Source organism: Saimiri boliviensis, chromosome 12 (assembly GCF_048565385.1).
Source record: "Saimiri boliviensis isolate mSaiBol1 chromosome 12, mSaiBol1.pri, whole genome shotgun sequence".
NCBI classification, from domain to species: domain Eukaryota; kingdom Metazoa; phylum Chordata; class Mammalia; order Primates; family Cebidae; genus Saimiri; species Saimiri boliviensis.
Window position 1 is genome coordinate 85,881,360 of NC_133460.1, and position 17,313 is coordinate 85,898,672.

Sequence of the window (17,313 nt, forward strand, 5' to 3'; positions counted from 1 at the left end):
GCCTCATCTCTCCTCTACCACACAGTATGTTCTTCGTTAAACCTCAATTCCTCTTGAAGAGTGGGGTGGGGGTCACTCCAGGAATCAGGGACACATGCATAGTCCCCCAACATAGATGCACTGACACAGGCCAAATGGGACTTAAAATAGGAACCTCAGAGGAATGTGAATAAATGAGCTGCCAGACAAACCTCCTGTCCTTGGAGGCAGCCCACTTTCATCCTCAAAGCCTCACGTCTCCAAGAAAAGACAGAGGTGTTTGGACTTTCTCCTCACCTCTATGATGACAAAATCTTATTTGATGGGCCCTCTACTACCTCCTGGCCCAGCCCCATGTGATTGGGGGCTCATTCTCTAACGTGGTGACATCCCAGCTTCGAAAAGATGCTGGCGATGATCAACAGTATTTATAGTCATGAAAAGGAAAGGGACAGGAGCACAGAAGACTCCTGTGAAGCATTCAGAAGTCAGTTATCAGGATCTTTGCAAGAGTCTTGAATTTAAATTTATTTTCTTTTGTTTATTGCAATTGATTGATCTATTTCTGTTTAGCTGAAATGACTAAGCCTAGGAAAAAGTTGCTTAGGTTCTGGCACTGATGGCCAAAGAGGAAAGGTACCAGAAAGAACATGGAAAAGCCCCAGACTCTCCATCCCCTTTTGGGATCCTTCTGGGATCAATGGCCTAAGTACCTAAGGTTTCTGCTTTATGGCATGGACGCCCCAGGGGGTCTTGGGGATGTCTAGGTATTCCTTGGGAGAGGAGCTTCACATATCCTGGTGGAGTGATTAACAAACACAGATTAAATCACTGGGACTAGAGTCCAACTTCCTGATATCAAAGCTAAGTAGGGCCAAGGGAGTGTGTAGATTCTCAGTGCCACTTGTCTCCATGAAGAGGATCACCCTTGCCCGGAAGCAGAATGGCAGAGATGAACTTTCAGTGACCTTTTCTAGGACCCTGAGATTTTAGGAGCTTTTGTAGAATTCCTGAATTTTTAACTGGTGATTGAGTAGAGGAGCTAAGGCCCACTCCAGAGCTCCAGAGTAAAAGGTGTGCCTTAAAGAAGGGAAAAAGGAATCAATTTTCCCCAGAAGCCCCGTACAGGCTTATTGTGAGGAGAAAAAAGCAGGAGGGTATGTCCTAGGGTCCCCAGATGCATGTGTGATGGTGCTACTACAGGGGTCAGCTGTGCAGAGCACCCCTACCCCACCATTTCCACTCACACCCTTTGGGTTCTATGGAGTTCCACTCCTATCACCTCTCAGTCTGTTGGCTGGGGTCAAACGTAGTATGTTTTTACCAGCTTAACATCTGATACATCCTCTATCTGAGGACAATATGGGTTTCAGGAGCAGGGGGGTGGAAAAGGAGCTTGCTCCATCCACTCCCATGCATCAACCTGGTATTGCAGGACCCCCAGGAAGAGTACATCACCAGGGGGGAAGGGAGAGTTCCATTCCCAGAGAGAGAGGCGAGGGGATGATGTGGTGTGAGTAGCAGGCTTGGGTGCCAGTGAGCAAACAAGAAAGAGGAGGCAAGAGGTGGGAGGCTGGCAAGAGGTGGACGGGAAGATGGGCCACTCCCCCCGTGAGTGTCCCTGAACTTTCCTTACCGACGCTCTGCTCCCTTGGGGCATGGTATTGGTATACTTGCAGATGGCTCTGTACATCGTCATGGGTCAGCGTATCTGCACGTGCGGTATCTCTTTACTCTGTGACAACACTTTGTGGCCACGTGGCTGAGGATACCTGTGTCAATAGAAAGAAGAGCAAGAAACTAGGGGGTTGTCCGTAGAGCCCTTGAGGGTTTGGTTTGAGGAGCACCGTGTTTAAAACAAACAAGAAATTGAGTATCTTTAGGAAAAATGTGCTTCTCAGGTCTAGCCACAGACCCTGCCACTCTCTATTGCATTTCACTACTTCCTTCACTTATGTAATCTGCCTAGCACTAAAGTCTTGACTCTGTGATCTTTTTATTTATTTATTTATTTATTTATTTATTTATTTATTTATCTTTGAAATGGAGTCTTGCTTTGTCACCAGGCTGGAGTGCAGTGGCGTGGTCTCAGCTCATTGTGACCTCCGTCTCCCGGATTCAAGTGATTCCCCTGCCTCCTGTGTAGCTGGGACTACAGGCATATGCCACCACACCGGATAAATTCTTTGTATTTTAATAGAGGTGGGGTTTCACCATGTTGGCAGGCTGGTCTTGAACTCCTGACCCCAGATGACCTGCCTACCTCGGCCTCCCAAAGTGCTGAGATTACAGGCGTGAGCCACCGGGCCCAGCAGACTCTGTGAGCTCTCGAAGTAGATAGGCCCCTATTTGCCCATCAGTTAGCTTTTGAATCATTAGCTTCTCTCAGAGATAATGGCTGGGGTCCAACTACCAGCTTCTCTGGGACTGAAGGGTACTGGAAGCTACTTTTTTTTCTTCTGAATCAAAAACATCTGTATAAGGGAAGCAAACAAGTTCCAGCCTTCTATGAGAGAGGGGACCGAGAGCATACAGGTGATCATAGACTCCAGTTTGCCTCTGTGGGACTCCAAAACCCCTATTTTGCACACTGCCTCTTGCCTTCATCAAGTGGGTTCTGAGCTGAGGCTGAGATGTAAGAGGTAGAAGGAAAACAAGCACAGAGACCCTGAGGCACACACTAGTTTCCAACTGGTATGTCCTGGACAGGGGCCCCTGCCAGAGGATGGAAAGGGATTTGGCCTGACACACTGATGGGCTGGCTGTTGGGTAGACTGCTTGCTCAGACAGTCCATTGTGTGGCCTCTCAGGTAGGCAGAGCCCTCCTTCCTGCCCGGCATCATATCACCACCCTGCCCATCCTCCATCTCCCTGGGAGAAAGGGAAGTTTATGGGCCCAAAGGAGGATCAATTCTAATTTTGTTTTGAAAGCTTGGAAGAGTAGCTGGAAACATGTGGGGCTTGGTTTGAGGTTGAGGATAGGCTGGCTCTTAGTGCCTGCTTCATCCTTGCAATCAGCTTTCCAGAACTCTCAGTGGAGCCTATAGAGTCAGGCTCCACCATGGGGGGCCCATACTTAGATCATATTTATCCCCGAGATGCCCCCACATAGGCAGCAGCTTCTAAGGCAGGAATCCTGATATAAGCCTTTTATTTGGATTCAAAGAAGCTTAGGATAGTGATGGGAATGGAAGAAAGGGTGACTTTTGTAATGGAGCTGATTTTTCTTTTCTTTTCTTTTTTTTTAAGACAGAATCTCACTCTGTCACCAAGCTGAAGTGCAGTGGCATGATCTCAGATCACTGCAACCTCCAACCTCCCAGGTTGAAGCGATTCCCCTGCCTCAGCCTCCTGAGTAGCTGGGACTACAGGCGTGCACCACCACAACCGGCTAATTTTTTTTTTTTTTTTTTTTGTATTTTAGTAGAAAGAGGATTTCACCATGTTGGCCAGGATGGTCTCAATCTCCTGACCTCGTGATCTGCTCACCTCGGCCTCCCAAAGTGCTGGGATTACAGGAGTGAGCCACTACCATGCCTGGCCAGGAGCTAATCTTTTATAGCTGCTGTTTACTGAGTGTCAGATTTTGGGTTTTGGGTTTGTTTCTTTGATTTTTGTTTTTTGGGTTTCTTTCTTTCTTTTTTTTTTTTTTTTTGGTCATTTATTTTGTGCCATTGAACTTAGCCTTTTACTTTATTTCATTAAATGTTTATAACCATCGGTGGGGTATTATTATCTCCTATTGCTCAGATAAGGAGATTGAGGCTCTAAGAGGTTAAAAACCAGTCCAAAACCACACAGCTATTAACTGGGGAATCTGGATGTTTCCACTCAAGGGCACTGCCTTCCTCAATCAATACAAAACCTGAGGTCAATGGGCAAGGTGGGGGTAGGCAGACGTAGCAAATGCAAATACAGGATGCCCAATTAAATTTGAATTTTAGACAAACAACAAATAGCTAAGTATAAATACATTCCAAATAGTGCATGGGATATACTTATACTAAAAATTTGTTGTTTGTCTGAAATTCAAATTTAATCAGGTGCCCTGTATTTTAACTGGCACTTCTTTTTTTTTTTTTTTTTTTTGAGACGGAGTTTCGCTCTTGTTACCCAGGCTGGAGTGCAATGGCGCGATCTCGGCTCACCGCAACCTCCGCCTCCTGGGTTCAGGCAATTCTCCTGCCCCAGCCTCCTGAGTAGCTGGGATTACAGGCACGCGCCACCATGCCCAGCTAATTTTTGGTATTTTTAGTAGAGACGGGGTTTCACCCTGTTGACCAGGTTGGTCTCGATCTCTCGACCTCGTGATCCACCCGCCTCGGCCTCCCAAAGTGCTGGGATTACAGGCTTGAGCCACCGCGCCCGGCCTAACTGGCACTTCTTGGCGGGAAGTGTGGTGACAGCCTAGCCCCGCTCTGCCCCGGTTTCCTAAGAGAGTCCTGAGAGGAACAGCCTCAAGTAAGGGATGATCTGAGCTCAATTAGATTCTGCAGCTGCCCTAACAGGCCTTTTCTCCCTTCCTGAGTGTTGCTAGGAAAGGCAGGGCTTGAAGTCTGAGGTGCCCTGTCCAGTCTCCCGGGCTCTGTGCTGGAGATATCAGAGATCACACCCATTTGCCAATCAAAAGGGATTTTTCATCCCAGTACTGGGCTGCTCAATAGACCAAGCAAACCACAAGTGGTGCACCAGCACAGCAGGGATCTCCAAAAAAGAAATGAAAAATTAAAGAACAAAATCGGCTGGGCATGGTGGCTCACGCCTGTAATCCAAGCACTTTGGAGGCCAAGGCGGGTGAATCACCAGAGGTCGGGAGTTTAAGACCAGCCTGACCAACATGGTGAAACCCCATCTTTATCTAAAAAAGAAAAAAATATATTTTATTTTTAAAAAAAGAAAGAAAGAAAAAGAAAGAAAAAATCAAGACATTTGGTGGGACGCGCTGGCTCATGCCTGTAATCCCAGCACTTTGGGAGGCAGAGTCTGGTGGATCACCTCAGGTCAGGAGTTCGAGACCAACCTGGCCAACATGTTGAAACCCTGTCTCTACTAAAAGTACAAAATTAGCCGGACATGATGGTGCAAGCGAGTGATCACAGCTACTAGGGAGGCTGAGGCAGGAGAATCATTTGAACCCACGAGGCGGAGGTTGCAGTCAGATGAGATCGTGCAGTTGCATTGCAGCCTGGGAAAAAAGAGCAAAACTCCATCTCAAAAAAAGCAAAACAAAACAAAAATCAAGACAAAAAAGAAAATAGAAAAAAAAAAAAGCGTCAAGCAGTCCGTATGGGAAAGAATGAAACTTTCCCGACATTCGCTGCACGATTTAACACTGAATTATACAGTTCGGATGAGGGTGGGGTCAATTGTAAAATCTGGCCAAGGTTTAGGAAGGTCTAGCCCAGCTCTGCCTTTGGGGCTCCAGCTCCTCCTCTTTTCTCCTCCGGGGAGTCTAACTCTGGGCGGGCCATAGAGGGGACAGATGGTGGGAGGGACTCCTGACCCCTAAATCCCCAACTTCTCAAGTTTCCCGCTGCCCCACCCCCGTCAGGCCTCGGGCTGGACTCGGGCCCCAGGCGGTACCCCGGCTCTCTCTGTGGTTCCTGGTCTCTATCCTCCGCTGCTGAGCCTCGCTCGGCTCCACCCCAGGCTCCATCGCCTGCTCCATCGCCGGCTCCCGATCCGCGTCTCGTTCCTACTCCGGCCGGGTGTGCTCAGCTTGCTCGGGGCGTCTCCCTACTGAAGAATTATGTTGCATAAAGCAGCCGCCACCATCTTGAACTGGCAGTGAACTTTGCTTTCTACATATAAATACAGATAGCAATCACACCCCAATCAGCGCAGAGGCTTCAGGGCATCATCTCAGCAACTCTAACTTTCCCATTACGATAATGTGATTTTCACTCAGTCTATAATATCACCAGCCATGAATAAAGCAACTGGCTCTGTCTCTCTCTTCCCTCCCCCCTTTCTATGCCTCTCTCCCACCCACCTCAGTCTCCTTTCTTTTCCTCCTTCACATCCTCCTCTTCTGTCTCTCTCTGCAATCCCTCCTGGTGATCTCCACGTCTCTGAGCACCTCCACCTTCCTCTCCCACTGCCTCTTTCTCCCCCTCATCCTCTGTGACTCACATTCCCTAAATACTAATGGCAGGGATTTGCTGTGCCCCATGGCTCAGTTAAGTTCTGCTCCCCAGCTCTGCCATCGTCTGCCTTTGCCTGAAGGTGAGAAACTGCTGGCTGGGGGAGGGGTGGCCAGCTAGGTTTTCTGGGTGGGTGCGGAGCAGGGAGGGGACCCTGCTCCTTCCCTCCTCTTGCCCTCTTTCCTTAGGTACCAGGATGGCTCTCAGCAAGGATTCCTACCAGGAATGCCAAAGCCAGAGGCTTAGGGACCAAAGGACCCAGAAGGAGGATCTGAAAAATTCCTGCTTAGGGGCAGGTCCTGGAGGCTCTGATTTTCTGGGTATTGAGGGACCCAAACTCAACCAGATTCGAAATGCCAGATGATTGTGAGTAGATACAGCTGGTGAGAGGGTGCTCGGTAGATGCCTCCAGAAGAGAAACTGGTCCAGCCTCCTAGGGTCACTTCTGAGTACGCTTGGGTCCTGAGGCTGACAGCAGTTCGGGCTGGAGCTGCATTTGCCAGGATATGTGACAAAGGCCCACAGATCCTTGATCAAGGTGTCAGCCACTTTGTCGGAGCTCCTGGAAAGGGCTTCTCTTTCCTTCATGGACATTCTCCAGGTTGGTAGTGGTGCTGGCAGGGGAATTTTCTGTGCCTCTGTATCCGTACCCCTGGGTTTATATGCCAGTTCTTTTAAACTAGCATTGGGATCGTAGACAGTGCTCTTAACTTCTTTAAACCTCCATGTCCTCATCTATAAAGGATGGTAGAATAATATACCTACTGAATAAAGTAATGTAGGTTAAGTGCGTAACACAGTGTTCAGCACACTGTTAAATGTTCAATACATGTTAGCTATTATTACTACTCTCAGCAGTTATTGAATAATCACCTGCTATGTGTGTGACACAGGGCACCATGGAGGTTAGGAGCCTGGGGTTTGGAGACAGACGATCTGAGTTTGAATCCTGGCTTAGCACTGATTAGCTTTGAGGCCTTGGAAAAGTCACAGTCTCTCTGAAACAGGAATAATAATAGTTCCTACTTCATAGGGTTGTTGTGAGGATTACTCAGGCTCATCTAGTGCATGGCACAGTGTTGATATGTGACAAGAGCTCTCGAATATTCCCAAGTAAGGGTCCATCACTGTGGATTCAGCCATGAGTAAGGCCAGCACTGCCCTAGCTATCCCGGAGACCACACTCTCTCTGTGGGTTCTTGCCTTGTCCCCTGACTTTTCCTAAGGCAAGTGTCCGTTAATGGCCTTGTCCTTTCATTCTTATGCAGGGCGAGGACTTGCGTCAATTTCCCTGGCTATAAGAATGGCACCTTTTCAGTTGCCCTCCTTTCTGAGGTTGTAGCCTTTCCTGGGTGAGGGTGGGGGAGAAAGTGACTCTTGAATGTCCTCTCTTAGGCGGGGGGCCGAGGGGCCAAATTAGAATCAGACATTCTCCTTCTGTCCATTTCTGTAGCTCTAAGTGTTTGGGGGTTGGTTTTCTTGCTTGCTTTTAGTTTTTCTTGGTTTCTCTCTGAAGGCTCCTTGGGAGGCATTCCAACCTGATTTCATGTGAAAGAGGGGAAGAAAGACTCTCTACTCACCTCAAAATCCAGAGCCATAAGCCAACACATTTTTTTCTTTTTTTTCTTTTTTTAGACAAATTCTCGCTCTGTCACCAAGGCTGGAGTGCAGTGGCGTGATCTCGGCTCACTGCAACCTCCACCTCCCAGGTTCAAGTGATTCTCCTGCCTCAGCTTCCCCAGTAGCTGAGACTACAGGTTTGCGACACCACACCCAGCTAATTTTTGTATTTTTAGTAGATATGGGATTTCACCACGTTGGCCAGGCTGGTCTCGAACTCCTGACCTCAGGTGATCCATCTGCCTTGGCCCCGCAAAGTGCTGGGATTATAGGCGTGAGCCATTGCTCCTGGCCAACCAACACATTGTTAACCAAGTGTTGTAGCTAAGGGAACTGAATCATCTGTAAAGTCATGACAGAATATGGAGTCTGGTCTCCTCCTTGCGCCTCCCTCCCCTGCTCACAGACAGGATCCACGCCTTCCAGGTAATCATTGCCCACTGTTGGTGGACAGGCATGAGAACAGGGAAATGAAGCACAGAGTGAGAGACACATACAGAGATAACCGCAGGGTGTAGCCAGGCAGAAAAAGAGTGGTCAGTTCAGTTTGAAGAGCCATCTCTTCACAGAGGAGATGGCACTCCAGCTAACATAAATATGGGCAAAATGGAAGCGCACAGAGATGGAAAGGCATTCAAGCAGGGGGAATTGCATGTGCAAAAGCCTTGAGGTGTGGAACAGTCTGAACACCTGGAGAACTCTCCTACAGAGGAGGGCATAGGGAGGGCACTTTGGGAGCGAGGCCAGCAGAAGGAGACAGATAGTAAAGGGCTCTGCCAAGGAGTCAGGCTCTTACCCTGTGAGCCGGGGGCTACTGAAGGGCTTTCACATGGAGTGATTTGCATTTCAAAAAAATAGCTCTGAGGATGATACAGAGAATGGGGGAAGCATGCAACCAGAAACATTGGAGACTGGGAGACCAGGAAGGAGGTTCTTTTTTTTTTTTTTTTTTTTTTTGAGACAGAGTCTTGCTCTGTCACCCAGGCTGGAACACAATGGTGCGATCTTGGCTCACTGCAACCTCTGCCTCCTGGGTTCAAGCGATTCGCCTGCCTCAGCCTCCTGAGTAGCTGGGATTACAGGTGCGTGCCACCACGCATGGCTAATTTTGTATTTTTAGTAGAGATGGGGTTTTGCCATGTTGGCCAGGCTGGCCTTAAACTCTTGTCCTCAGGTGATCCACCTCCGTCGGCCTCCCAAAGTGCTGAGATTACAGGAGTGAGCCACCATGCCTGGCAGACGAGAGATCTGGAGGACCCGAGTTGTGGCAGTGGTGGTGAGGATGCCGAGGAGTCACAGTCTAGAGAGGGCCTTCTGAGAGAATGGACAGGATTCTGTGCTTGATTGGATGTGGGAGGTGACCGAGGGGAAGATTCCTAGATGGCCATCAGGTTCTCGCCTTGGGTAAATGGTGGGATGATGATAGAGATGGAGAAGAGAAGAGGTGGAATAGATTTCAGGCAAGTGCAAAAATACTGAAATCTGATTGAGACATGTACTTTGGGAGTCTGGGGCATGTCTCAATAAAGATATCCAGGAGGTTAAGAGAACTGAAGAACAACTTCGTCTCCATACTTCTGCAGTCTGGTAGGGAGTTGGAAATACATGTGTGGCATTCAAAAGAAAAGTTTTGGGCTCGGTGCAGGTGCTCATGCCTGTAATCCTAGCACTTTGGGAGGCCGAGGCAGGTGGATTACTTGAGATTAGGAGTTTGAGACCAGCCTGGCCAACATAGTGAAACTCTGTCTCTATTAAAAACACACACAAGGCCGGGCGCGGTGGCTCAAGCTTGTAATCCCAGCACTTTGGGAAGCCGAGGAGGGCGGATCACGAGGTCGAGAGAGCTAGACCATCCTGGTCAACATGGTGAAACCCCGTCTCTACTAAAAATACAAAAAATTAGCTGGGCATGGTGGTGCGTGCCTGTAATCCCAGCTACTCAGGAGGCTGAGGCAGGAGAATTGCCTGAACCCAGGAGGTGGAGGTTGCGGTGAGCCGAGATCGCGCCATTGCACTCCAGCCTGGGTAACAAGAGTGAAACTCCATCTCAAAAAAAAAAAAAAAAAAAAAAAAAAAAAAACACACACACACACACAAAATTAGCCAAGTGTGGTGGTACATGCCTGTAGTTCCAGCCTCTGGGGAGGCTAAGGTAGGAGAATCACTTGAACCCGGGAGGTGGAGGTTGCAGTAAGCCAAGATCTCACCACTGCAACCACTCATCCAGCCTGGGCAACAGAACGAGACCCTATCTCAAAAAAAAAAAAAAAAGAAAAAGAAAAGAAAAGAAAAAAGGACTTGGAGGGAGGGCAGAGGACCCAGGCTAGCCAAGAAAACTAGGAAGGAATGTTCAGGAAGATAGGAAGCAAAACAGCAAAGAGGGGTGTGTGGAGTAGAGAGAGGAGAGTTCAAACGCATCAAATGATGCAGATAATGGCAGTGAACGCCAACCCAGTCCTTATCTTGGCTTTACATGAATTCACTGAATCTTCCTGAGACCGTATGAGGCAGGTATTATTATCATTGCTATTTTGAACATAATACAACTGAGGCACAGGGATGCTAACTACTTGCCCTAAGTCACACAACTAGTCAGCAGAAACCAGGATTCAAGCCCGGGCAGCCTACTACCACACATGTGCTACAGCACCTCTCTTGCAGAGGGCCAAGTGAGACGAGCACCGTTCACGACTTTCAGCAGTTAGGTGGTCAGTGGAGCCTTCCAAGGGCCCAGCTCTCTTCTCCTTTTCCTTCCTTCGTTCCTTCCTTCCTCCTTCTTTCCTCCTTCCTTCCTTCCTCCTTCCATTCTCCTTCCTTCCTCTTTCTTCCTTCCTTCCTTCCATCCTTCTTCCTTCCTCCTTTCTCCTTCCTTCCTCCTTCCTTCCTTCCTCCATCTTTCCTCCTTCCTTCCTTCCACCCAGATGTCTTCTCCTTTTCTTTCTTTTCTTCTTCCTTTCTTTCTTTTCTTTCTCTCTCCCTTCCTTCCTTCCTTCCTTCCTTCCTTCCTTCCTTCCCCCCTTCCTTATTTCTTCTCAGTCTAGGTCCCCTAAGGCAACTTCTTTCACCTGCCTGTGCTTCTACCTGTGACTGGGCTAGGTGAAGCTGGTTCTCCTCCCTTCCTCTTGGAGGGACAACAAAGTCCACCCTTAGGAGGTGGCCGTAAGTGAACCTGCATTCATCAGCCTGAGTGAGCAAGCACCCTTTGAAGTCTTTAGAGTCTAGGAGGGGTGGAGAGTTGGGTGGGGGGGGTGTAGAAGGAAAAAGGGCCTGATCCTCCTGGGAAGCAAGTCTCCTGGGAAGAGATGCAGGGAGACTTTGAGGAGGAAAGAGACGGGAATCCATATTCACAGTAGAGGTGACGTGAGTGTGGCCTCCAGGCCCCAGGCCAGTGGTTCTCAACCAGCCTGGCTGTTTGAATTAAGGAGAGGGGAATGTTAAAAATATACCAACAGTGCCACCTCCAAAACAATTGGATCAGAAGCTCTGGGAGCAGAGCCCAAGCACTGATGGTTTTTAAAATTTCCCCAGCTGATTGCAACGTGTAGCCAGCACTGAGAACAACAGCCTGGAGAAAAGAGCTCTGAATAAATATAAAAAGACCCCGTTCTAGACTCCAGCTTTGTCGCTTCCTAGCTGGGTGATCTTGGGCAACCCATCAGACGTCTTTGAGCCTCACTTACTCATTTCTGTAAAATGGGGATAGTAGTCTCCACCATACCTACCTTAAACAGATTGTTATGATGCTGAGGTAGACTTGGGTGTGATACATTTTGGTAATTATGTAGGGTACTATGTAAAAGGAAGGCGGAATTAACTCACAGACAAAAGGACAAATAAGCACGTGTTCATTTGCACAGGTAGCTGTACTTGAGTGAGCACACACACACACACACACACACACACCCCTCACATGGAGAGCTGCTGTTTAGATTTTGGAAAGCAGAACTGTGGTTTCCTAGTCATGGTCTTTTATGTTTGTTTTTTTGTTTTTGTTGTTTGTTTGTTTTTTGAGACATTCTAAAAAAAAAAAAAAAAACCAGCCTGGCAGTGAGCGATCTCAGCTCACTGCAGCCTCCTGAGTTCAAGTGATTCTCCTGCCTCAGCCTCCCGAGTAGCTGGGATTACGGGCAAGCGTCACTATATGCAGCTAATTTTTGCATTTTTTTGTAGAGATGAGGTTTCACCATGTTGGCCAGGCTGATCTCAAACTCCTGACCTCAGGTGATCCACCAACCTTGGCCTCCCAAAGTGCTGGGATTACAGGAGTGAGCCACTGCATCCAGCACTTTTATGTTTTTCGTCTTCAGAATATGCCATTAAAATGTGGAAAGATGATCTGGGGAGTGTGTGTGTGTGCGCGCGCGCGTGCACGTGCGCATGTGTGTTGTGTGTGCACATGCATGTGTGTGTGTTGTGTGTGTGTTTAAATGATTGTTAAAGTGCAGCACCATTTGAGTCTGCCTGTCAGCCTATCAGAAACGTCATCTATAACCTTCACTCTTTGCAGTTTAATCTCCCCTGCCTCCCTGCGGGCCCTGTTCTGACATTTTAAACCCCATAAATGACAGTAGTGCTCTAAGCCATTTTGAAAAAAGCCAAGCATTTGGAAAAAACATACATAGAGACATCCCCCTAAATTCCCCTGCCCCTGAACACATGCTCACTCATGCTCATAAGTTGAATCACACACACATTCACACCCCTGCACTGGCCAATTTGAGAGAAGTCACAGATGCTGGCACCAGCCAGCAAGCTGCACATGTGATGGCAGGACACAGGTGCGTGGAAGTGTGGCTGTGTATCTGGCCCATCCGTGAACTCCAGTGGACACATAGCAGGGACACCTTTCTTCTCTCATTCTCAAATTCCATCCATTCTTTTGCTCCTTGGCTATGAAAGGAAAAGAAAGAATCTAGCATCCTTAGAAGGCTGGTGCTGGGAGCTGTTTCCTGTAATTTTGAATTAGGAACCAATAGGGGCTGGGCAGAGTGACTCATGCCTCTAATCCCAGCACTTTGGGAGGCTCAGGCAGGTGGATCATTTGAGGTTAGGAGTTCAAAACCAGCCTGGCCAACATGGTGAAACCCTGTCTCTACTGAAAATACAAAAATTAGCCAGGCAGTAGTGGTGTACACCTGTAATCCCAGCTAGTTGGGAGGCTGAGGCAGGAGAATCGCTTGAGCCTGGGAGGCAGAGGTTGTGGTGAGCTGAGATCTGTCACTGGAGTCCAGTTTGGGCAGAGTGAGAAGACCCTGTCTGAGAAAGAAAGAAAAAAAGGTGGGGGGAGGGAGGGAGGAAGGAAGGAAGGAAGGAAGGAAGGAGAAAGGAAGAAGTGACAAGGGAGGTTGTGTTGAGCTGAGATCTGTCACTGCAGTCCAGTTTGGGCAGAGTGAGAAGATCCTATGTGAGAAAAAGAGAGAGAGAGAGAGAAAGGAGGAAGGAAGGAAGGAAGGAAGGAAGGAAGGAAGGAAGGAAGGAAGGAAGGAAGGAAGGAGAACCGAAGAAGTGACAAGGGAGCTTGAAGAGCCCAAATCTTGGGGTTTATTTTGAAGCAAGAATGTGCATTCACAGGATCAAGGTTCTCAACTCTTGTAAAGCCCATGAGTAGAAGGGATAACGTGCAAGTTGCTCTGACCCTACCAACAACCAGAGAGCTCTCAATGTTTGGAGCACCGGAATGAAAAAAGAAAATTCAGAGATACTTAGTCACCTGTACTCCAATTTAATTGTGAGCTCTGTAAGAACAGGGCCCTGCCAACTCCCGGATGTATCCCTAGTGCCCGGCACAGGGTCTGCAACATAGCAGGGGCTTACAAGTACTTGCTGAATGAATGACAAAGAATCTGAAGCTCTTGATGGCAGAGCTGGCTCTCCCTCCCACCACCTCAAGTCATCATGTACTTTAAGGAACTTGTTTCCAAGGCAACCAATTAGAGTCAGAAAGTGAGGGCTGTGACGTCAGGCAAGGATAGGGGGTGGGTGGAGAAACCGCCATCCCCCACGTCCCTGGCTCCCAGCTCAATCTCTGCAGCCTTGAAGGGAATGATTCTGAAAAGAGGAAAAGACGTAGGGCATTGCCCTCCTGAGAGTACACTTCTGGGTCAGGGCCCAGGAATAGGGACCGTGTTGAAGATCTGATTCATCTGGCAGTGCCCTTCCCTGCCACCCTGTTCCAAAATGCTGACAAGCCTCTGGGTCCAGTAGTGAGACAGTGCAGGCATACTAGCAGGGTAACAGTAGTCAGGGACCACTGCCCATGCTCCTCCCTACCCCCTAGGAGGGAGAGATCTTAGGCTTTCTTTATTTGGGGGACCATAAACAAGGCCCAGAAGGAAGTCTTGGCTCAAAGGGAGGGGATGCTGCTCTCAGGCCTCACTTGAGACGTTTCTGTCTGCCCCCTGGAAAGGATGTATGTTTTGGTTAATGAGAGGAAAGTATACACTTTGAATAGGAGTAGGAAGCAAACAAGGAATGCATTCAGAGACGATAGCAGAGACAATCCAATGGGCGGCAGCTCAAAGATTCTTTCTTGGAGTAGAGAATGAGATGTGGGCAACAAAACTACAGGGATTGGAACCCCTAGATCCTGGAGATCATGTGAGGCTTCCCAAGGGACAAGTCTGGCCAATTTGGGAAGGTCATTCTAATCAGAAGAGAAAAAGCAGAATGCGAAGGACTTTGTCCTTAAGGTAAAATGAGAATACGGGACACTCGCTTGTTGAACTTCCTGGGCAAACTATGACAAGCCTGTCTCACACTAGCTGGGTAGGCCCTGCTGTGAAGATGATGACAGCAACAATGATAAGTGCAGCAGCTGTATTTTTCATGGTTCTATACCTTACCAAATACCTTCATCCTTGTGGTAGCCCTGTTGATAAATAGGGCAGGAATTGTCCCCAGGTGTGGTTCTAGAAGCAGACTTGGAGATGGCAGGTACTGTGCAGGAGCTTCCCTGGAGAGTGCTCTGGGAAGGTGCTAGAAGTGCAGGACTGGGCAAGGGAGAAGTGGGGCTGTGCCGCAGTCTGACGACAGCGGGCTCTGAAGCTGGATGGCCCTTCAGAACTGTCCTGAGCTGGGAGGGGCAGCTGGGCCTTCACACACCCATGGTGACCGGTCACTGGATGCAGGCAGCCCTGGAAAAGGGGCATGATCTTAGGCGGGGTGGCACTCCAGCAGAGGCAAATCCTAGGAAGACTGACAGGCCAGGGTGGCAGCTGAGGGGACCCCATTCAGTATGGAAGGGGAATGCGGCATGGCACCATGGCACCCCCTCTAGCAATTACCACTCTGACTGCGGAAGTGAGAAAGAAGCTGACTGCTTCTTTCTCACACAGTGCTGGCTTCTCCAGGCCACAGGAGAAGCTTTCCTGACAGATGTTGGATTGACCGAAAGACAAGGGGCTTTGCGGAGATTATGCTGTCTGCTCCATACTTGGCCCCTAAGCCCCAAGAAATGGAGGCTCAGAGGGCCTCCTTGTTGGCTTCTAGAAAGGGCCAGAGCTTTCAGCAGGGGCCCAGCAATGGTCAGCTTCTCTGGCCAGCCCCAGACTTCTCCAAAAGGCTTGGCAGACGTCATTTGCTGAGGGGTCAACAGAGGTGAGGGAGGCAGTGGACAAGGTGACAGAATATGAGAGACAGTGAGGCAGAGGCCAAGGAACAGGAGGGGCCTGGCCCCTCAGGACCGGCCACCCCCGCAGAAAACTGATATGGGGAAGAGACGCCCACGTCTGGGCTTGTTTTCAGGCTGGGGCCAGGCCATCTGGGTCTATTAAGCATTTGGGGCCAGGCGTAGTGGCTCATGCCTGAAATTCTAGCACTTTGGGAAGCTGAGGTAGATGGATCATGAGGTCAGGAGTTCGAAACTAGCCTGGCCAACATGGTAAAACCCTATCTCTACTAAAAATACAAAAATCCCAGCTACTCAGGAGACTGAGGCAGGAGAATCGTTTGAACCAGGGAGGTGGAGGTTGTCACCAGCCTGGGTGACAGGGCAAGACTCCCTCTCAAAAAAAAAAAAAAAAAAGGATTTGGAAGGTAGCTAAAGACTGGGTGCTCTGTGTGTGTGTGTGTGTGTGTGTGTGTGTGTGTGTGTGTGTGTGATGGGGCTGTGAGGGGAGGTGGTGCCATCATCAGATGTGTTTGGGGAATGAAGGGAAGGGAATCCACCTGTCTCCACTGCCTTCACACTGGAACCACTGGGTCCACAGCACAGACTAGGAGCAACCACTATTCCTGCTCTTTCTTATTCTCAACTCTTGCTGACTAGGAGGTGAGAAAGGACGCCTGAGCTGTCACGAGGAAAGGACTCAGACATGCAAGAGGCAAAGGGACAGGAACATGACAGCTCTGGAGTCTCTGCAGGGAGACTCACTGGAAGAGACCAGCCCCTGCCCACAGGGACACACGGTCCTTCTTGCCCTTTTCTGGGGCAAAAGAGTGAGTGGCCACAGCCTCTGTCCCGGAGACCCCTATCAGAAAGGGATTGTTTTGGGTGGTGTTTTTTTCATTCTGCTACCTTGCCCCTCACCCCACCCCATTTCCCTTCATGACCTTGTGACTCCATTAGGTCTCCTTTCTTCTTGCTTCAAGAAAAAGCCAGGCAGGGAGGGCTGGGGACCAGGGAGGGAGGCGAGGCGGGCAGAGAGGCTGAGCCAATTGCGCGTCTGCAAGGTGCAAAGCAATCAGTGGAGCCGCTGGTGAGCGGGGTCACTCAGTAGTGTGCACATCAGGGTGAAATCCTTTCAGCTCTTCGCCAAACCCCTAGTGAAAGACAATCAGGCTCGCTGTCACCGAGCTAATTCTGTCTATATAAAAGCAGTAATGAAATTCACGGCAGGATTACCCTCTCCATCCAATGGGCCAGCGTCGTGGTGACATATCTCTCTTATTGCCCGAATGTAACACACCATCTAATTTACGTCGTGTAGCGAGCAGGAATGAAATGTTCATAAAGAATTGCTGCATCTCGTCACCTTAACTGCGGCCCGGGGCTCTGAGGCATCTGTCAGGGAGAAGAGCAGGAGGAGGGAGGGCAGGCGGGGCTCAGGGAGCAGCAGCCGGGGGCAGGGGTTTCTGTGGGGTTGTTGTTTCTTAATAGGGTGAAGTGGAGGCAGAGGGAGGTAGGGACTGGGCGGGGGTCGGGAGGAGAGAGGGTAAGGGAGGGGCACGGAGGGCTCTGGGGAGGTGAGAATGAATAAGGGTAGGATGAAGTGGTCTGGAGGGAGTGTTTGGAAGTCTGCGGGTTTGGGTGAGTTTGGGAGGATGAATGTGAGTGCTTAAGCGGCCAGGGGTTGGTTGGGGAAATGACCCTCCGCATGCATTTCAGATACTGCAGGATCCCTGACAGCCTCTTCTATTCTCTGGAAGTGGAAACCCAAGCACCTCTCAAGACTATCAGAACAAAACTCTCCAGTGAGCAAGAAAGAAGGCCTTTTGTAAAAGTGAACAAGGAACAGACAGACACGAGGAGCAAGTTTTGTAAATCTAGGAGTTCTCCATGGCTGCTCCTCCACCCTCAGCCATTGCAGGACCCAGCTGGCCATCCACAAGCCCTTTCAATGCCACTCGAAAA

The 17,313-nt window shown here is 49.3% G+C and overlaps 1 non-coding gene across 1 annotated transcript; it reads left to right on the forward strand.

The window, feature by feature from the left end:
• The first annotated feature begins 1,256 nt into the window (after positions 1-1,256).
• On the forward strand, positions 1,257-1,439 carry LOC120362598 (U2 spliceosomal RNA). The gene has a single exon (XR_005578452.1). It is a non-coding gene; the product is annotated as a U2 spliceosomal RNA (small nuclear RNA).
• Positions 1,440-17,313: the final 15,874 nt, after the last annotated feature.